The 22,844-nt window shown below is 41.4% G+C and overlaps 1 protein-coding gene and 1 long non-coding RNA gene across 2 annotated transcripts in view; one reads left to right on the plus strand and one right to left on the minus strand.

The window, feature by feature from the left end:
• Positions 1-22,844, plus strand: part of bach2b (BTB and CNC homology 1, basic leucine zipper transcription factor 2b) — a 106,822-nt gene that overhangs the window by 20,002 nt on the left and 63,976 nt on the right.
• LOC127530273 (uncharacterized) lies at positions 7,104-9,100 on the minus strand. The gene is made up of 2 exons (XR_007936733.1): positions 8,599-9,100; positions 7,104-8,465 (listed from the first exon to the last, which is right to left on the minus strand). It is a non-coding gene; the product is annotated as an uncharacterized LOC127530273 (long non-coding RNA).

The raw sequence follows: 22,844 nt of genomic DNA on the forward strand, positions 1-22,844 counted from the left end.
AAAAGCACAGTTGTTTTTAAAGACATTAAAAATAACTGCATTCCATCCACTTGAGTTGCTTCCAGAGTCTTGGTAATGTGCATATCGATTTACTGTCATTCTCGACTGAAATGCTTGATAGAACTGAGTTGCTGTTAACAAAATGTGTTCCACCTTTCCTCTTCCAGGTCAAAATGTCTGCTGGGAAAATGGTCTATAGCATGAAATCTGTGCTCACATTAGAGAAATTGACTTGCTTTTTCCCCACTGAGTGGAATACAAATTTTACAGCGCAAACTTGCCAAATGTTGAGTGTTAGAAATACATCAACAGCTTAAATTTCTAACTTGATGGCATGCGTATCTATTCAAAAAGAGTGGAAAATGCATGTCCACATTCGTTTCGGTCTGTCGTCTTGCTCCCGCAATGTGTGTGTCCGCTCTTGATGCCCACACAATATAGAGTTTCATTGATTTTGTGTCTGCTCCCTTCCTGCAGGCAAGACACATTATTTTACTGTGAAGTATTAATAAAGAGATACATTGTTATTGGTAATAACATTGCAAAATCACATTTACATCCATAAGAATTGAATATTCTAGGGTACTAAATATATATTTGATATATTATAGATCGTATTTTGTTTAATATGTGCAAGAAAAACCTGTTTATCTTTAGAAAAATGCTTACACTGACAGTGGAGAACCCAAATGTGCAACATTCGTGCCTGTTGTGTACCAATATTTAGCAGTTGCTACTTTGTTCTTATGATCTGAAAAATTTGTCCAAATCTCAGACTTTTCTTACTTTGCTTTAGTGTTGTAAAAACCCACTTTATCTTCTTGTTACCTTGATTTGTTGACTACATCTTTCTAGTAAGTGCTAAATTTTGTTACCGCAGTTTATTTCAGCCACAGAAAAGTTACAACTGCCTTGAGATTTGCACTATAACCCACAGAATATAGTGCAAATCTGTAGTTTACTATGACAGTTGAAAGTTTCCAAAAACAGCTTTTGAGAAATTAGAGATGTTTAAATTTCAGCTTTGCAAGGTTAAATACAATTCTAATTTATTCTCTTAAAGTTTAAATATGGCATTTCTTAATTACCCCTCCTTTGGGTGTGAGAAAAGTTTCAGACAGAAAGCCAAACTCCTGAATGACTTCCTGCTTCCTGTTTATTCTCTGGTTAGTTGTATATCTAGAAAAAACTTGGAAAATATAGGAGGAAACTGCAGCTGATGTTGGGGATGAATAGAAAGAAAAGAAAAGTAAATTTATTGTTAAGATACTGTCCTGTCTCCAAACAGCTTTCACAACTCATTCTTTCTTTTTGTTTGTGCAACAGAATACAGATGTCAAGGGACTCCGCTGAGCTTTCAGATGTACTTAAGAATAAATCCTTGCTGCAGGGAGTTATTTCAACATTATTAAGAAAGAAATTACAACATCACCGAGTAAGGCACAACATGAAGACAGCAGATCATGCTCGTAGATCAAAAACAAGCGCGAAAACATTTGATCACGCTTCGTTTTCTTTCTCGCACAAAATCGGGAGTTGCTCGAGTTCTGTGAACCGCCTGCCTTCTAATTCAGATGGAGAGTCTCAGCGGTGTGTGTTTTACAAAGCTCAAGTAATCCAAGCACATAATTCACACATGGCCCATGTCTGGAAGTTTAAGTGCCGCTGCTTGTTGCCTGGGTTTTTGCAAGGCCTCTCTGAAGTATCCACGCTCAACTGTACGAGCCTGTCTGCTTCCCATGATGCACCTCCCCATCTCCAGCCTGGTGCAGCCAGTGAAAGAGGCTATTGTTCATGTCACTCTGAGGCATGTTGCATGCACTTATGACACAGAGTGGGAGAAATTATTCCCATTATACCTCTGGAATGTCGTTGAATCAATCGGTTCTGTATGAATAAGTGGCCCTCTTTAGCAGACTTTGATTTGCAAAGTCGTTTGGTCATGAATGTGCTTGTTTATTTGTTTAAAAGAAGAGACAAGAAAGTATTGTACAGTACAACAAGCCACTGGGAAAAAGACAGAATTGCAACTTTTCCTAGCCAAAGCAACACCTTATTTGTTAATGTCCCTTCTCATTGAGGCATTTTTCATCTGTAGCCTGACCTGGTGCAAAGACCTCCTCCACAGCCTGATTCAGACGTCTGATCCTGTGAATCGAGCAGCCTTTTAACACTTTGTAAGAATACAAGTGGCTTTCAGGACTCCTCTCCCCTTAATTCCCTCCTTTTCTCACAAGGCTTTGATTGATGCGCAGCAAACCGCAGTTGGAAAAGCTCGCCGCTTCTCTCATGGATTTTTCCGGCGTGATGTAATGTTTTGATGATCCTCAGTGTAGTATGGCGTGTGCGGTGACATTCAAAACAAAAGAAAGATCCTCCCCTTGAAAAGGTGGACTTCTGCGTCTTCTCAGGAAGATCATTTATGCTTCACATACCACAAGACCCTCTGAATCCCCAAAACAGGACGCTGTGTGCTTTTGGCATGCGTGAGAACGTTTGATTCTCCCTGTTCTCAAGTTCCAGGCCACATAAAATGCTTATGGAAGTGAGGCTTGCTGATCCTATTTCTGCATCTTTAAGTGGTGCAAAAAAATGCCTACCCTTGTTCTTTTTTTCTTTTTTTTAATCCTGGGTTGTGTCTGAGTCTACAGGATAGCAGCTCAGGGTGTAAACCAAGAGCGCTATGTGGAGGTCATGAAATACTGCCCAATCCGTCAGCACTGAGTCTATTTTTAACCCTGCTGTATCATGTATCACCTCTTGCCATTTTGTTCTTTTGTTCAATGGGGAGGGATATTTCGGGACACTCTCGGATAGCGTGGGAGGCGAGGTGAGGCGGAACCTCTCCCTGACAATCGATCCGTCCCTCGGCTTCGTGTGTGTGCGTGAGGTGAGGTAAAGCCCACGCCTGCTGCCGACCTGTTGCAGGGGCTGAAAATGTGCTCTTCCCATTCATTAGCCCGCGCTGCTACCAAGCGCTTTCACTGCGTCTGTATTTGTGTTCTCTGATAGGATCCAGATGGCAGTCTGGAACACCCGTGCAGCCCTCGTATGAGCTTCACATATGGCCAACAGTAAAGGAACACTTAAAGGGGCCTTGCACCGAGGTCACTGTGTAAACAAGTGACGGTGCATGCATTTATGGTATTATCAGTTCATTCAAAAGCTGCAGTGTCCCTGTAGTAATGTGATTACAGTGTATACATGGTGTCACATTTTTTTTCTGAATGCCTACAAATTAAGGTGAAATGAACAAGGACATCATGTACACTTTGAGACATTCTCTTTTTGAAGGCGTCCATGGAGTTGCATTGGATTGTGTGAAGAATGGGGGGGAGGGAAGAAAAAAATATCCTCCCACTTTCTTATCAGCACACACCTGGCCAGTCGCTGGATAACAGTGCTGTTGTCGGTTACAAAAGTTGCAAAATACATCATTAATCTGCATCAGAAACACACCCAAATCACAACAGAAGAATGTTGTACTCCCTGCTCACTGCCGCTAAAATCACAAAGTAGATTTCAGTTAGAAAATGTGCAAATGTAATCCCAGTGATTGCTTTCAGTGCACCCATTACAGAGCAAACAGGACCTAATGATAGGTTATTATTGAACTTTTTAAACAAAGACTCCCACATACTTATGGTACTTGTGAGAGGCTTAACTTATGCTGTAAATGACATGGACTTAATATACTATAAGCCCATAAAGAAAAGAAACCTGAACCAAAGCAGCCCATGGTTCAATAGGTTCAGGAGAGGAAGACGTATAGAAAGTCTCCAAATTATATGAGACTTTTGGAAAGTGACGTGTGGAGTTTATAGGTCTAGTGACTGATCAGAACAAGACTTAATCTCTTCGAGGCAAAAGCCCACAGACTCGTCTGCTGCTGTATTTGTTTGGGTTGGGTTATGACCCTCCTCTCCAGCCTACTGCTGCTACTGCTCTGTTTTGCTCAGATTTTTTTGCTGCTATGAATGTGGCGGGGGAATGTGCGTGGGGCGGAGTAACGGAGGGGAGGGGTGAGCGCAGGAATTCCCACTCACTTGGCTCATCTTGCATTTGCTGTTCTCCTCCAGCGACTCTCCCCCGCCACACATGGAAAAGGGGATGTTTTGTTTGTGAAACACAGTGCTCTCTGGGCCGTGCACACACCATCCCTGTTTTTCAAACGTCGGGGACCCGCAGACGCTGCGCGATGTGACTGCTCGGTTAGCGGGGAGGAGCACCACTGAGTTCATTCATCCGCCTCTCAAGGGCCCCTTTTTGCTTTTATTTTTAGCCAAAATCCATCAGGCCTGACAAGTTGAGGGCAGCGCTCCAGGTCCCTTCCACAAAGTCAATCTTTTCCTCCCCTCTTGGGGAAAAAAGAAAGCTCCGGACAGCCCTGCTCCAGGACTGGGGTTTTGTTGAGTCATGTGAGATCATGTATACAGAAACACGGGAGGGGTGGGGGCTGAAGGTAGAGGGGGGGAGCTGTGGGGGAAAATGAGGCGGGTGGAGTTGAGGCCAGGGGCAGCAGGGGAGCTAAAATCTGCTCGCAGGCCAGCAGACAGCAGAACATGCCGGTGCTAGCCTTGTATAAGGTAATGTCTAGCGAGCATGTTGGGGTGGGACGTGTGCACAGATTTATTTTAATACACTGCCGGCCTTGCCAGTGGGGGGAGGGATGTGGAGCCTGCCAGCTCATCCCAGGACCACTGTCACACTTCGGACAAGACAGGACATTTTAGTAGACAAACCTACCAGAGGCGAATAAAAAAACAGTGAAAAGAGGCAAGTTTCAGTCAGAGTTTGACCTTTTAATCTGCATGATCAGACTGGACTGTTTTTTCCATCCCTTGAATGTTGTTTGCACTCGTTCTCTTCATGCTGTCTTCTTGCTGCTGGACTAGCTCCTCTGACAGATGCATGTTCTGAGTTCATTGCCCTGCAGGGAGGTCTGGATTTGACATGTCAGTCTGGTATTTAGCATCGCAGCGTTACAGTATGAGCGGTTGCCTTGAAGTTGTGCAGTACAGAAGTAGGAGTGTGCTGTAGCTTCATACCTGAAAGAATACAGTGCGTCTGTGCATCGCATCTTTGATATCGGCTTACAGGAATGAAACTTAAATCACTTACGGTAGATACTGTTGGGGCTGCAGCTAGTGATGTCATAAAGAATGAAGTTGCTGATTTCTGTAAATCAATTCATCAATCATTGAATTTCTAGACAGCCACAACAATTTCAAAACCCATAAAACAGCAAAAAAGCAACACATCTTCATATCTGAGAAGCTAGGACCTGATGTTCTGCAGTTCTGCTCAATAAGTAATGAGGTTTTTTGTTTGTTTTTTTTAGTTTATCCAAGCATTTTTTTTATATTGTTAAAAAATCTACTTATTGTTCCAGCACCACAGTATAAACTGTAGTAGCATAGCTGCATTAACTACTAAAAGCTACAAAGATGGATAGTAGACGCTTTTCCATTTCTCGGCTTTGTGTTGACGCACGTTGGAGTGTTGGTTCAGCTTTGAGTTCAGTATCAATGTAGAAGTGCTATGATTAAGGATGGTTTTGTGGTGCCAGTCTCAAATTTTCGATTTCCTGTTTTTACATTTTGGTTTTAGCCACAGCGGTGGCAAAGTCCAAGGTATTATAATGTCAGTAGGTTTGTCCTTGACTGAAATATCTGCAAAACCTCTGCATGGACAAACATTTACAGCTCTGACTTTTCCATGAGGTTGGTACTTTGGATTTTAAATTAGTTTCACAACGACTCTTGGGTGGATTGTCGTGGATTTTGTTACAGATGTTCATATATTTTTGCTGAGGATGTCTTGTAATCAATTTGTTGATTTTTTCCGAATTTTCATGCAAGTGACATGATGAAAACTGTCTGACATCTTGCAAAATTGATGAAATTTCATTAAATTCATAGATATTAGTATGCTAACATGCTAAATTAAGATTGATGAAAATGATAAATATTACCTCTAAGCATCAGTATGTAAACAGTGTTATTGTGGGCACAAATTTGCATTCTGTGTCTGTGTCTCATGCGGCTTACAGAGGTGCTACCGTGGCTCGGTCTTGCTGTGCAGCTAAAGACAGAGAGGGAAAGCACGCCTATCTGGCATCAATAATTGAATCTAAGCTAATTTTGGAGTTGGATCAGCATGGGATGCTACTATCAGGTTCAGTGTTGACTTCATGGCTGGTAGCCAGTGGCAGTGATGTCCTCTCAGTGCAGCTCGGTTGTGAAAATGACTCCAAGAAAAGGAAATTAGTTCCTGTTTTATATTAACTTCCTCATTCGGCTCCGGTGTTAGCTGTACAGGAGCATGCTCTGGCTTTTCACTTGACAGGTATTTTCTGTTGTGGAATTAGACTGTTTAGAGGACATTCAGTGGTTTAATAATTTTTATGGCCTATAAAAAGCTGCAACACCCTCACAGGACATAAATCAGCGCGGTCTGTCTTTGCAGGGTGTTCTGAATCGTGTTGGAAACAAGGCTGCAACCCATTCCAGCCCACCTTGAGCGATGAAGGTCGCACAAGAAGAGAGTTAATGACCGAGCGCACAGGGCAGCTTTAATGAGCCCTGCACAAGCGTTATTTAGATTCCATTATGGGCCGTCTTCTCACTCCCGTTAGAACTGTCGAGAGGCTGTATATCGTCCGTCTGTGCATGTGTGACTTTTGTCTCTGTGAACTTTAAGCTTCTGTGCTGCCACGTACCTCAATGACAGAACAGGAAAAGATGGCATACATAAACATTTGTATAAGTATTGTTGGACATGTTTATTAACTACTGAACAGTATTACTCTCAGATGTACTGTAAAAGTTGTCACTGCACTGGTTGAGTTAACCAATAATCTTGAAAGCTGCAAGTATTGGTGACAGGCTCCATTTAGCAGTGAATGCTACCTGTTTGACAGTAGCTTCATGTCAAATCATAATTTCTGTAGGCAGTGTTCATTGCTTTTTTGAGGATTTTTTTTCTGCCTTAACAAGCTCATGGAAATCTGAGGAAAACCAATCAGCAGAGTCGGTCAACAAAGGGCAGAGGTAAAGAGGGCTGCCAATTTTGAACCATTACTCTGAGTTGTGGGCTACAAGTAATTTCATAATTGATTTATTTGTCCGTGTTTCTTCAGCTTAAAATCAGCAAAGCTTCATATTTGAGAAGATAGAACCCAAGAATTTTGACTAATACATTGCATAAACAAATGAGTGATTATTAAAATAATAATAGTAATACAGCTCAGTGTGGTTCCGTATTTTTCATAATGCAACATAACCAACTTTCAGTAAGGCCACTATCACAGTTAAAAGGGCAGCATTGTGTAGCAATTTAAGTAAAGTTTAATTTGGAAATTTGAGCTGCTGACAAATAGCCAACTGACAGTCAGAGTTATGAGCGTCAAGCTGTGTCATCGCACAACTACAACAAACACAACGTTGCAGTAACCACTGTTTCACTGCTGCTCATAGACGAGGACTTTCCAAACTTTTTAAATGAAGAGTATGACGGCTTTTAATGATATGCGTCCAAAGCTTCCTTTTCAAACACACATTTCCCAGTTTGTAAAACACAGTGGAAAAGTAAAGCAGAGCTGAGCACCTTTGCCCTGTAACTTCTCATAAGGTTCCGGCTTATGGGAGGCTTCAGGTTAGGAGTCATAAAGTTCCACGAGTGGCAGGAAAAAGCCCTCCTCACAAAGCTCCCAAAACATTTGTGTTGTTCCGACTCCACAGACCCAATTTGTGTCACAGCACTTTCTCTTAGAAATCTGATGCTGCGCACACAAGCCAAGGTAATCCTCAAAACATTGTTATTACATCATCAGGGTTATTTTTTCATTACACAACTGTTCTCACAAGAGGAGGAGTGGTACTAACCATGACGAGTAAACCGACCTCTGGCAAGTTTGTGTAGCATGTCGTGTATCCTGTGACCAGGCTTCTCTGAGTGGGCCGTCACCCCCAGCTGTCAGTCCTGTTCACAGAGCCTTCATCCAAAGAAGGCATGATGGGTGCCGTGGGTGCCAAAGCAATGTCTGTGGTCAGTATGGCACTCGGAGCGTACGCATGTTGCTAGCACCCCCTCGCCTCCAGCTATGTAGCTTTTCTCCAAAGAGTGAGAATCTTTCCTTTGCTCTATTCTCTTTCTGGTAAACTATGTTGTGGATCATTGAGTTTAACATTAATTAACAGTGAAAAATGTACAATTGCTCAAGGATTATTGATGAAACACGCCCATAAATAGCTTGTAAGAAGCTAGAGAGGAGGTAGAGTGCTACTTTGAATCAATAATGTAAAATTTCCAATTATCTTATTCCTGCTAAAATCGAAATGACCCCTGCAAAGGGTTGCGGTTCTCCAGGCTTGTGGAGTCTATAAGGATGTTGTTTTCTTCCAAACTATTGATGCATGTAAATTCCAACTGTGTTGTCAAGACCATAGGCTGAAAGGATGCCTCTGGAAGGAGAGAAACAAAAAAAGCGTTAGGAAGTTTGGGGCCGTAGCCATGGGAATAATGGAAACAGCAGAGATGGAAACGGAACAACGGACAAAAGCGGATTTTCTTTTCTGTAAATTGAAGTTTACTTACCTTCTGACACAGAACGGAAAAGGAGCCCGCTGAAAAATGTTCCGTAACGTGGTGGAAGTTGGGGTCATTGTTCTGCTGGTTCATTTCTGTACCACAGCCCTGGCTCTGAGGACTCATCACCATGGAAACCATTATGTGGGGCAATTGGCGGCGGAGCACTTTAGAAATCTCCTTGGAATATATTAGTAGCAGCAAAGGCCCCACTCTTCTCACCTTCAACCTTTCGCCATTGTCTTGGAGCTAGTTTACTTCAGGCGCTGTTCTCAGGATTTGAGGCCTCAGCTCAGGAATGCTCGACCTATAGACCATCTCCACGCAGCAACGTAAAAACAACCCACCTCCTGTCAGGAGCTGATGCTTGAAATCTGAAATAAACAGGCCTGCCAATAGCAAAGCTCCAGCACCTTCTGAATTCTCATTAAAAAAAAAAAAGTAATTTGAAAGCTTCACTTCTTTGACTCATTCGGGCTGTAGCAGTGCAGAACTTCAATTTCCATTTCAATCGGAGAAATGAAATGATTTGCACTGTAGAGCTAAATAACCACGCATGCAGTTATTCCTGATGTGGCAAAAACCCAAATAAGATGACGACTTCATATGGAGCAGATGTGCTGAGACTCAGATTTCACAGAGAAAGTGCAGCTGATTCAGAATGCCCGTTGAATTGTCAAGCAGCGATATTACCTTCTTGCCCTTCACACGCATTCCCCTGTGGTGTTTCGTTGGCAGTATAGGGTCTCAAGCCTAAAACGCTCAGCAATTTTGTGTTCTATCATCTGGGATCGCTCGGAGGCATTAACTATAACACTGCTTTTTCTTTTTAGGATTAAAAATAATAATAATAAAGCAGCGCCGGTTTCTGTCTTATCGCCCGATATGGCACATTTTTGTTGTGCAGGAAAACAGGCGTCCTAAAGATCTGCTAACCCATCTGGCTGAGGTGATTAGCAAAAGCTGAGGCAGATGGTGCCACGGCCAGATTCTGCATTGCTTCAGGGGTGTATTAATCTGCATATACAACTGACAGCCATGTTTAGCTGTGAGAAATATTTTTCTCTGGCTGAATAGGAGTGTGAAAGTCAGTGTGCTGCAGCACTGTGTGTGTGGTGGGGTTTATAGGGGAGGGGAAGAGGCTGATTTGACAGGGACCCTCAGGATGTTTTTGTTAGGGGATGAGGGCGGGCGTTATGGGGACCTTCCTCTTCTTCTTGTGCAGCAAACACGCTAAAAGTGAATGAGCCACGCAGCAGCAAAGCCCTCCCACCCCCACTGCTGGCAGCTGGGTCTGGAAATGTTGACACACGGAGTCGGAGAGCAGCCCCAGAAACCCCAGGAATCCCCCGAGAAGACGCTGGGCGGGAGTTCGAGGTGGAGCCTTGGAATGTGCTCGGAGGAGTCAGTCACTTATTTACTAGCTGAACTCGGTGAACCCTGTCTGAGTCAGCCACTTCCACCCCGGCCAGTCTGTCCCACCTTCTCCCTCCCACTTTCCTCTCTGTTTTGTTCTTCAACCTACCCCGGCGCTCCTCATTTACTCGTCCCTCCCCTCCCATCCCCTCATTATTGACGGACACTTTTTATTTCGCTCGCTCATTGCCCAGCATCTTCGCCAATGCCCCGAGCGACCCAATCCAACCCCCACCTGACCCCTGTCACCCTGCCGCTATCCCTCTAGCTGCAAGCGCTGAGGTCATAAGCTCATGATGAGTAATAAAACAAATGTCAGTGGGAATGTGAGTCAGGCTGCAGAGTGTGGAGAGCAGCCCGGGTACAGGAAGTACCACATGCACTTTGGCCTTTGCGATAAATACTAATTAGTTTGTGGAGTGAATCTGACCTGACCTCTAAATCCAAGACCCCTCAAACAGGTCCATCTGCTCGTTAAGCTTTTCAGCGGCTCATCTTTTCCCTATTATCTAAACTGGGGTTTAACCTGAGCAGTTACAGTGAGTATATAAGGCGTGACTCCTGTTCTCATCCTGGAAAGCCTGTGTGTTGGCACTTTCACATGCTTTAATAGAGAAATTATGTGAAACCGGAGCGTTACGTGACGGTGCTGCTTTGACAGTGATGGCTTTGTGTCATTCAGACATGGGCCACTTTAAAGTTACTGCTGTTGCAGATTTATCCAGACATGCTAAATCTGTTACAGAAAGAAATGCAGTACAGAACAGGGCTGAGAGTAGACACTGAAGAAAGTTAAGTGTACTGGACATTTCCGTGGTTATCTCACAGGTTCCCATCCTGGCATCTGCTCCTTCTGAATGATGTCTGAGATGAGGTCACAGCTGGAACACTATACATAAAAACGCCTGCTTGTCTGTCAGTGCATCATTCAGGCCGTGTTGAGTGTGATACACAACTGTTACTGATCTACTGTAGAAGGATTGCTGTCTTGACTTACAGAAAAGTGACCAGAGGTGTTGTGGTGTGTCTGCTTCCTTTCTGTGCCGAGAGGAGTTATAATATACTGACCTAAAAACAGCCACACATGCGTATCAGCCCTCATCTTACATTAGTGAGTCATGTCTTGAGTCAGTTATGTTATAGTCTTACATCTAAATTATAGTGTTTACTAGTTCTCTGACTTTTGCCTTGAAAGATCTGGATTAGAATAAGACCCCTGGTAAAATGGTTTAGGTTAAACCCGCAGATTAGTCATACCGAGATGCCTTTGCATTGCGTATCTGAAAGGATCAGTGCTGATCTGTTGTCACATTTGATAAAGTTGCAGTTGAACTTTTTACAAGCGGTACAGTAACAATAGTGTCTGTGGCTTGTTGTTGGAATTTCTGTATCAAATTTACAGTTCTGATTTGGGGTGACATATGATGGGCATCCTGCTGCACTGATGGGAAAATAGTTTAACTTTGTTGAAACAAGATGCTAATTTATCTTTGAGTGTGGACGTGTAAACCCCAGATTAACTTTCTCAGAAAGGAAAAAGAAAGAAATGCTTAATGACGGGGCTCAAGGAAAACAGAAGCTAGAAGCTGGCAAAAAACTATCATATGGATTGCACTCACAGTTCTGCGAAAGAGTCCTTGAAATATTCTTACCAGTCTGGATGGCGCACCGTCATTCTAATAAAAGTCTAAAAGATGTTATGGCAGTGCTTTCCTCCCAAGGATAGGAAAAAAGCAGCCTAAGTTTTTATTTAATCCAACTATTTTTGTTAAAGATATCAAGAAAAATGCTGAAATAAGAGAGCATCCAAAACTTTAGTCATTCAGGCTGCATATATAGAATCAAGACGTCTTTATTTTGCCTAATAAAAGTGTTCTCTGTGGTATTTTTTATGACAAAAACGGTAAAATCTGTTATTTCTTTTCTTCTCCGTTTAAAATCAATCCACTCCCTCTCTAACCACTCCTCCTGTCATAGTTGAATTATGATGCATTTATGTAAGAGACACCAAGCAAGTTCGACAGCCCAAATGCCACAGTGTTCGAAAGAATTCATGTCTGCAAATCAGTCTGTCTTCAGCCAGAGAGAAGCATCGGCAGAGGAGGTGTAATGATTAATGGTCGCCTCAGTCTTTCTCCCTGACCACTGATCTGATGAGAGAACAATAATCCGTGACTCTGTGGGAACTTGCTGTCTTGTTTTGTCTCGTCAGTGATACTCTGCATGTCATTTGTGATTACCGGGAAATGTCAGCGGGCTTCATGTTGACTGCAGCTCAGCAGTGGCTGGAGATCCTGATGAAAAATTACAGCAAAACAACATGTATACTCTTGTATTGTAAGATAAAAAAGACGTTCTTGGACTGGCTGCTTTCGTGCTGTGATGCTTGGTGTGTGTGTGTTCTGCTCTGGAGGCTCACTTGATCGTGGATATTGAATGAGCAGCCGTGAAGACGTAGTGCAGCGAGCTGTTCTCACGTCAGCAGCAGCCAGCGTGGATGTGATCAGCGGGGCGCCGCTCCTGCTCACTTTATCACCTTCATCTGGCTGCTGGAGTGATCCGTGTCACCGGCTGACACATTATAGCAGCGGCTTCTGTACGCTTCCATGCCCTGCGTCTGTTTTTCCCTTGCCTCCACCAAGGAGATTATGTTTGTTTGTCTGTTAGTTAACAGGATGTCTCAAATACCAGCAAACAGATCCCACTGACATTTGTTTGAAGGGAGCGAGAAATGAACAAGTGGATACAAATGAACCTCGATGCAACAACTCTCATTGAAAACTTACTCTCACATGTGTATTCCATTTAAAAAAAACAAAACTGTTGATTGAAAAATGGCAGTTAATATTATTTGATTAATTGGCTCAGAAATATTCATGTTTTTCTTTCTTCTTGTGATAATGTAGGTTTAGGGCTGACATTTTTGCTTTAAGTCTTTAGCATTTAACATCACCTACCATTTAATGAATTGTTTGTTAGAAGCACAGATGTAGTTGTAAGCACTTTTAGGGACATTTTAATAGATTTTAACATTTTTTAACAGTGCTTTGATTATTTCGCAATGTAAATGAAAACGTCAAATCTGTGGATTTATTGATTTTGAAGTGTCCACAGGAAGCATCTAATTATTAAAGTCTTATATCCAACCATAATTACATTTGTCGCAGAATAAGTAATTTAATCAGTGTTTTTACTGCTTAGTAATGTCAGTAGGGAATTTAAGTTCATGAGTGGCTTCCATATTTTATCAATGATTCTATTAAAGGTCCAGTGTATAGGGTTTAGGTGGTTCTGTGGCAGAAATTATGATTTCTCTAGTGTGTATTCACCTGAGAATAAGAAGTTCTGTGCTTTCTTTACCTTACAATGAGACATTTATATTCAGGATATTCACTTGTTGCAGTGTGCAACCTCAACGCCACAAATCATTCAATCTTGCAACCTGAACCTACTGGTCTTTTAATGATAAATGACATCAATAATATCAGAAAGATTTAAGACATAGGCTTCCCTGCTGCCCTAAAATATGAGTTAGGTGAAGTCAGGTTAAATTATTCAAGTTAATTAGTTCAAAGTTGTCTTCCAAATTTAGTAAATGGAAAACCAGTTGAGTTAGCTAAATATGGGAAAGCAAGTTCATTACCAACCTTCATCACAGTTTTTTTTTAATTATTATTATGTAAAGAAACAACCAGGATGGACACACAGTTTGTTTAAAACTACAAAAAGGAGAAAATGGGGTCTATGGAGAGTGTAATTTGCATGCTGGGAAGTCTGATAATATGCTAGTTTATGTTGATTAATTTATTCAGTTGACTCAGCTGTCAAGAATTCATTCATTCGGCTAATCAGTCAAAATAATGAAGCCTTTTTGAGAAAGTGGAGGCAGAAAATATTTGCTAGTTTTAAGAAAATTTCAGTAAAATCTCTGTCCAGCTAATTCACAGACTGTTACTGTTAAGAAGAATGTGTCATTACTGCAAAAACTCATATATCTTGGGGAAAAAAAAATCTATATTGAAGAAATCTATTTTAAATTCAAATTACCTTGCATCTCCGGTGACACTGATGCTAAGAAACAATCGCATTTTTCCGCCAGTTCTACTTGTTTCTCAGACTTTGTCATGTCATTTATTTATTGTTGTGGCGTTTCTGTCCCTCAGAGGTCTGCTGTCAGTCTGATTAACTGTGTTGTGCTGAAAAGTCACAAACAGCTGCTGCCTGTGGTTATGTAGAAAGGCATTACTTTGTATTTTTTGGAGCGTTTGTTCTGTCTAAAAGCAGGCGCTGAACTTACGTCATTATTTGTTAGTAGAAAGCAGAAATCAATGAAAATAAAAGTGGTAGTTTGCAGTTGTGAGCAGGTGTGCCCTGACTGTGTGTCTAAACCAGATGAGACCAGATGTTTAGTGCCACAGCGAAACTGAGTCTAAACCTGGCCAGCTGTGACACTGCTAACCTTGCCTTTGCTCGAGGTGGGTTATCAGTCAGAACAAGCAGACAGAGCTGAGCTGATGGGAAACATCCACAAAGGCCACACAGATAGTGCCGGAGTTTACCCAACGGACCTTTGCCCTAATTCTCACATGAACTGAGCAGAGATCTGGGGTTCAAACCGTTTGCTGAGACATGCAAGTGAACAAATCAATGTTTTATGAAATATGACTTTATTAAACCATAATGTCGGGCTCCGATAGCTGCTTTGCATTTCTCTGTCTATTAATTGAAGATGCCTTATTGCTCTTATTGCTGCATTGGCGTATAGCGAATAGCATCACAGTGCAAAAAAACAGAATTTTGTTGTAGGAAACTTAACTTAATTTCCTCGTCCTTTTCAGTTTAAAATCTTTTACTTCTCCTAATTTATTCCAAGTTGCGGTATTACTATTATTTTTTTTTAACTTAATTTCAACTCACAAGTTTTTATTTCTGTTAATTTAGGCAAAGTTAAAGTCATGAATTTTGTTATTTATTTAGTTTTAATTTTATCATGTTTTATACTTTATGTTTTACATGAAGTATATGAGACACAGGTGACAATCTTTTCATGAGGAAAAAAAGGATTTTAAAGATGATTATAACTAACCCTCAATTTTTTAGTTCATAATTTTGTTTTTTTTTTGCAATCCTCAGCACAAGAACACAAGTGCTTTTTCTTCTGTTTGTTATCATTACGTATTTCTTAACCTAGCCTGACTATAATTCATCAGAAATTTGAAAATAGTTTGATTTATTGTATGCATTTGATCCTGGATTCAGACAGAACCCTTGTCTTTTTTATTATCTGCATAGTTCAGATTTATTTTCTCAGCAAGTGTCATTCTCTTACGGAACGAGATTTCTGAACAAGTTGCACACGAACAATGGCAATGATTCACTCCATATGTACACACCTTCAATTAACACGTCAAGAAATATTTTGACAAACTAGTACAGCTCTGATTGTCCTCTGTGATGTGGTGCCAGTGTTAGTCTAATCTTAACTGTAAAATTTCAGTGTCCTGGCAGCTTAGAAAGCAAAGCCTAATAAAGGAGACACAGGTATATTAATACATTCTACACGTCAGTGATAATCATCCAATCTTTTCATAGAACTCCTCAAGGAGAGTGTGAAAAGTTCGGAGTACTAAATCCGATGATCCGCAGTGGTTTAATGACAGCGGCATCAGCATGGAAGACACAGGTTAACTCCATATTTCACAATAATGTAGACCGTATGGTGAATGTGTTGTGGTTTTATCTGCTGTAAAAAAGGGAAATAAGCTCTAAGAATGCAATTTAAGCTCTTAACTTTTGAGCAAGATGCTCAGGATGGTCGCTGTCAGCAGAGCAAGTTTATGTTTACAGCTCATGTCGTACATAGAGGCAATTTAATGTACTTTGCATAATTTAAAGAAAACAACCTCCAAAGGAAAAATAACACTAAATAAGTGAAATAAGTAAGTAGGACAGTGTGCTTATGCAGGCCACACATTTTGCCTTTTTGGATGGCAGAACACATTAAACAGGGAGGTCTGCAGGTCATGGACTGTAGCATGTCACCTCAGAAAAGCTGGTTTGCGGCAATGCCGATGGCATAGAAGCTGGTATCAGCAGCACAAAAAAGCTTCATGATAAGCTTTAAAAATGCTGCTGATCAAGAGTCAGTTAAGTTCAGCTGAAAAACAACCAGTTCCCACATTATCATTACTGACCCTTAAACACTCTAAACTTTGCTCAGTGTTCCCTTTGTATTGACCTTCATCATGCTCTTTAACTAGTGAGCATCTATTTATTAAAAAAAAAAAAAGCTACTTTTTTTGTGGCTGTATAGTAATATCACCATGTTTGAACTCCGTCTGTGTTTTTGCTTGTGGACAAGGAGTGGCCAGAAAAGACAGACGCTGCCCTTAAGACATTCTGCAAAGCCTTCCTTCCAAATCAACACAGAGAGTGAGAGCGCCTTTTGTTTTTTTGTACTTTTTGTTTTGACTTTCCACATCCCAGCAGAAAGTAGGTCACAGGCTGACCGAGGTAAAGTATGAGGCAGCAGTTTGCAGGCCGGCCCCTGTCGAGGCACATTGCGTCTCCAGGAAGCTTGTTGCAGAGGAGACGTTAAACACACAAGTTCCTGTTTGACATCTGTTTCCAGCGAGCCTCTCAGGCCCTGCCCTCGCGCTCGGAGGCCTCGTTTACCTAAACGCCCCATCGCCCAGGTTTGTCGGTTTAACTGCTCTGTGACCCCTTTCCTCCCCTCCCTTCCTAGAAACCAAAAAAATTTCTGATGACGCTCCTGTCGTTGACTCTGCGCCCAGAATAACGAAATCTTGAGAGATAATATCAGGAAAGACAGGTTCTTACGCAGGCAGCTACCCCGCTAGACAGCAGACCCTCAGGGCTGTGAATAATTAACCAGGTGTATATTTAAGGAGACAAGCCAACACTGTGTGTGTGGAGTACACCTGCTTGATGTGAATGATCACGTTTTGCCGTTCCATACTTAAAAGTCCCCAAACTGCTGCTCGAATGAAGGCACGATCTGAATGAAAAACCCACTTGAGGACTTCTCAGAGTGAGCCATCAATGTGACGGCTACACTGACACACTTTGGGGTTTGTTGTTTCCCCCAGAAGGCTCAGAGATGGCTCCAATTTGTTTTTCCATGATCAAGAAAGTGGTGGTGAACCTCTGCCCAGCCCTCCACGGGCTTCCCTCCGCACACGTATGAAGGCGGACACACCAGGGGTGTATTTTTAGCTCCAGGAGATACTGTGACCCGCCAGACATCAGAGGTCCAATTATCCCCCTACTACACCTTGCTTCACGTGAAACCCTAGATGGGCCGAGCGGCAGTTAGACAGCGACCCGGCACCGCGCTGATGTCAGAGGCGAGGCTGAAAGGCAACACGAGTGAGTGACACAGTCCAGGCAGAGGGCCAGCAGAGCACAGGAAGAGCCGGGCCACCGTGTTCCCGTGTCACACGCTGCTGCTCCCGCTCGGACTCTGAGCTCCACAGTCGTGTGGACTCACAGCTCCGAGATGTGTTCACCGTCGGCATCACCTTACACTGCCAAACGTCACTCCTCTCGGGCTATTTTCAACCCCTGAAATCACATTTTAATGAAGTCCCCCTCAGTCAAAAATCTGTTTGATTTATTTTTGACTGACAGGGTTTAATTCCAGAGGGCACAATTTGTGATATTGCAAATATTTTGGAAGCCGTTTCCAATCCAATAAAGAAAAGCAATCTCGTGACTAGCGTTATGGTAAAGTAGAAGCTGTTTCCTCTCCGTACCTTGAGCAATTTCAGGGTATTTTTTGCTCAGGTCACATTTTTACTCACTGTGGGCTCATTTTCACTGCAATATGAAATCATGCACCTCCAGCACAACCATGATTACAAGAAGAAAGAGCTCAAATAAGCTGTGCAGAATAGCAAAGTTATTATTCCATTATTTCTAACATATAAAAAAGAAATTTGAATTTCTTTGATTATTCATCGTGCAAAAATGCAGCATTTTCCAAATGTTCCCACGTGTTATCATTCCTCAAAAAATACAGGCTCTGCATACTGTTGATATTTTGCATTTTGAGTTTATTTCCATACTCATCTCTTACTTGCTCTGTGGAAATGCAACCCACAGTTTGGCCAAATAGTCGCTACATTTTTGTCAGAGGACTGTTTGTTGCAGCTGAGTCCCTAATGGATGCTTTGAGGAGTGCAGAATTTTTAGTTTTTACAGAATCCTTTTAATGTAAACCGTTTATTTTTGATCAATCTTTTGCATGTGGCCTTTAGGATAACGTGATTTTGATGAAATATTTGGATATATTTACTAAACTGTATGTCACGCATGATTAGTTCAAAGGCTGTCGGAAAGCTGGGTTCTTTCTGTTTTTACAGATTATGACTCTGACAGATGGTGTAATTTGGATAATTTTAAAAAGAAAAAAAAGAAGAGCATACCTTTTAAAACCGCATGTGGGTTTTAGGGTTCAGAGAGTTAAACTTGTAAGATAAACAACAGTATTTAAGAAACCTGAAATTTTAATGTTAATGTGTCAAGTTAAATTTATTTTCTTGAGGTCAGGGGGATTTCTCTTGCGTGCCAGCAGCAATAACACACTGCAAAGATACTTCGCTGGAAAGGAAGTTTAAAAAAAACAAAACAAAGGACATATCTAAGAAGATCACAAAATCTGTTAACAGTAAAGTTAAATGTGTCCTCTCATATGGACCAAAACTACATGCTAAAGTAATGAATTATGAATTAATAAGGCAGATTACTGTTTGTCATCAATCTGCACAACAAAACAGCTTCACTTTCTTTTAATATGATCAAAGTCAGTTTGTTTTGCAGCAGCGGAAAAAGGGTTTATTCAAATAGAGTTTAAAGGTTTTTATACTTCTGACTTTTTAATGGAAATATTTTACTTTTAATATTGCTTCATTTATTTGACAGCAATAGTTATTTAGCAGACTTAAAATATGCACTCAACACATTTCATTACTCTCCTTAAATAAAGTACAGTGTGCTTAAAGTTTTGATACTTTGTCTACTTTGCTTCTTCTGCACTTCAGGAGGAGTTTAAAAAAAAAAAGACTTCAACTTATAGAATGTTTTTTTTCTTTAAAACTACAAAAACAAGGCACCAGTTCAAATGAAGTGCAGTTATTCTGACGCTGAATGTGCAAAGATGGATTTTTATTTTGCACTGTGGAACACTGACATTAGGTCTTGCAGCGTATCAATAGAGGCTTTTGCTAAATGCCATACTCTTAGTCATCATGCATTAGATGAAAACAGCCTTCTGCCCACTTCCCTCCTCAGCAGAGATCCTGCAGTCAGGGATGTGATACAGTTAGATTTTATGAATATGTTAAAAGCCCTGTACATTTTCCTGTGTGGAAACAATGATGGGTAGTAGGCGCAGCCGACATTTCCACTGATTTCTTTTTCTTTTTTTTGGGGTTGAAGCATCACAGTGGGTGATTCACATTTTCCACTTACTGTAAATCTCCTTGCAGCTCAGGGTTGTCTGTGAGTAATTAAATTGCTGTTAGCATGACGTGCCAGCATCTTCAGAGTTTCTTCTGCACAAACTTGCATCTCGCAAGTCGACAGTCACATCTGACACAAGCTGAATCAATGCCAAAGTTGTCATACAGCAACATGTCAATATTCTCATTGAGCGGTTTACTCTGTGTTCAGTAAATGAATCGTGATGCAGCCTGAGAGCGGCTTTCTGAGCACCAAACTGTGCCTTCCTAATGATCTCTTTGCTGTAACACCAATTTAACCATGAGGGATGAAAAGCTTCTACTCATTCTGTGTGATTGGCACAGTTCAGGACTTGAGAATCTCAGCAGTATCCATACGGCTCTGATCGATGAGCGATAAGTGTACTCTGCAAGAGATTCCAGGGGGAGGGTGGAAATAAATTTTTAGAAACGAAAAAAGAAAGAATCGGTTCTCTCAGAGTATGTGGGAGTCCGTGGGATGATGAAAAGAGAGGAGAGAAAAAAGAACTGTGTTTGTTGTTGCTCCCCAGCGCTCCAGGCTGAGATCAGACTAATCAATAGCAGGGATAATGTGGAGATGAGTAGTATGACATCAATATTAGGCGCAGAGGCCCATTGTGCTGCTTTCCAGCCCGCCCTGTGCTGAGTAAACGGTGGCTCCCCAGGGAGAAAGACACTCATTGATGGGTCCCTTCAGCCTCCCGTCTCTGTGCATTGTTGAGTCTCCCATACAGACCCAACTCATCAACAGGGAGGGGTCCTACCTGCTTGCCAGCAGAGGACGAAGAGACCCGGTCGATGGGCGGTTAAATCCGGCGACGTCTCGGCGGTTTTGCGACGTTGACGGACTCTCACCCCTCCCTCCTCCATACCACTCTCACGCCCGGCGTTTTATTGGATTGTGAAATAAATCAGAGAGGTTCTGCTGGGGGAACGATTCCTGTGGTTGATTGAGTGGTCTTCCTGCTGGAAGGTTAGAGTTTCACTGAGACCTGATGATTTTACAGCAGCTTTCATCCTCCCACTGGGAAAGCGTTAGTGCGAGAGTTTGGTTTCAAAATGAAATGTGCACGGTTTAAAACTAGGAATCGACACCTGTTCTTATAAACTGACTCATTACTAAGTTTATTATTATGATATGACTAAGGTATTACTATAAAGTTTTGATGTGAACTTCCAGTAAACCGTCAATGTCAGTAATTTGGTCGACCAGTCAGTGTAGCGGTCTGTGAACCTTTTATGATCGTTGCAACATTTTTAACATTCATTATCCTCAGAGGAAGAATCGTAACAACTTTGCTGATTTTCTTCTTTCTTTATCAGGACTAAAACAACCTTGAATTTTTGGATTTTTAGTGAAATGTCTCAATAAATATCTGATAGATTACATTGGAATAAGGTTCAGCTTTTTGTTGTCCCCAGAGGATCAATCCTGCTAATGTTCTCACATAAGCGTTCATTTATTCAGTGAAATACCTCCACATCTGCATCATAGTATGGCACAACATTTGGTATGGATATGCTCCCTAGAAGATGTACTAAAGGTAATAATGGTGATCCTTTGACATTCTGTCAGCTTTAAAAGCACAGAAATATAACGTAACCACACATGTGGTGTTTAGTTTGGGTTGCTTCATGAATAAGTCCTTTCAAACAGCCGCCGTAAAATTCCTGATTCCACATGAGGATGATGCGAACCCCCTCTTTACTTTTCCATGTGATTATTTTCCCTGCACTCGTTGCACACTCCTTGAAGGGTAAATAGCCTGACCAAGTTGGCTCTGCTTCAGACAGCGGGGCTCTTCCAGGAGCTGCCCGGCAGTTTGATGAATGGCTGCGTTCCCCCCGTGGTTCCTGCAGCAGCAGAGCAGGTAGAAACGATAGGAATTCTCATCCTTCTCTCAACACGGAGTAAGACAGGAAATCTTCTGCCGGTCATCTCTTGAGCTGATACCCTGCAGCTTCTGTTTAATCTCAAGAGGAGGAGAAGCAGCAGTTTGAGTTTCTACACTGCAATTAAAAAGAACTTCATTTTCTAATCTGCTGATGAAGCTTCTATGTCTCTAAAAGAAGTTTGGTTTTGCATTGATGTGCATATTCTCTGCATTATATCGAGTTAGAGTACTGTCACTTCCTTTGTTTGTTAGGATGCCTGTGATGTGGTAATTTATCATGTGTCATCTGCTAGCAGGCTGTTGTTTTGACAGTAAACAGAATACCTGTCACTTTGAATTAGGGTTGCAAGATTATAGCTAAAATTATGAACATGTTATATTGTTAATTTTGGCATCATGATATTTATCAAACTTTTTCCGTCTTTTGCAGCAAACTGCCTTCTCTCAGAAGCGGAAAAATTAATTACATCAGCAAATGAGTCACCAACAGTGATGATAATTGCTTAATCACTTAAATGACAAACCTCTCATGCATTCTCCGACACCTGCTGCTTAGATGTGAGGATTTTCTGAAACTGTGTTTTGCACTATCGGTTGGAAAATTAAAGACATGCTCAGATGAAGAGCTTGGGCTCTAGGAAGTTGTGGTTCACATTGTCAATTTATGGATTAAATGATTCATCAGCTAAAAGGGAAAATAAAAGATCATCAATAGATTGAGTAATAATGAAAACAAGTGTTAGCTAAAGAACACTACAATCACTTCCATGCGGCTCCTATGAAAAGTTATCCACTGTACAAATACAGCTATTAACACAAAGTTCACTTTAGCTTTTTTCAGAGCTTGTAACTGTGTCTAATGGCCTTCTTTAGCCAAGAACTGAGAAAAGTTAATCATTTGGGGAAATATCATGAGACGCAGTTGAAACTTTTTGAATAAAGTATAGAAAGTTTTCTTCAGGGGAAAAACCCAAAATGTGATAAAGCTGGAGCCCAACTCATTTGCAAGTGGCTCAAAGCTCTGGGAAAAGCTAATAAGAAGAACTTTAGATAAGACAATATGCCGTTGCCAAGATAATGATTAAACATTCACATTTAACATTGCAAGTTTAGATATAATTATTATTATTTAAATGTATACATTAAAATAAAGTCTAAGTAAGCGTATACCTATGGCTGGTAATTACTATCATTGCAAAAAGAACAAGAGCAATCCGAGATTTCTGACCTCCGTCAAGGGAAGATCCTTATCCAGATCAACACAAAATTTGAATGGAGTCTTCCCTGGGCCAAGATCCACCTCTGGTGAAAATTTCATGAAGATCCGACAAGTAGTTTCCGAGAAATCCTGTCCACAGACACGCACACAGACAGACAAATAAATAAACGGACCCGATCGCATGACCTCCTTGGCGGAGGTAATAATCATTATGACATGATT

The sequence above is a fragment of the Acanthochromis polyacanthus genome, chromosome 16, assembly GCF_021347895.1.
Source record: "Acanthochromis polyacanthus isolate Apoly-LR-REF ecotype Palm Island chromosome 16, KAUST_Apoly_ChrSc, whole genome shotgun sequence".
NCBI classification, from domain to species: Eukaryota; Metazoa; Chordata; class Actinopteri; family Pomacentridae; genus Acanthochromis; species Acanthochromis polyacanthus.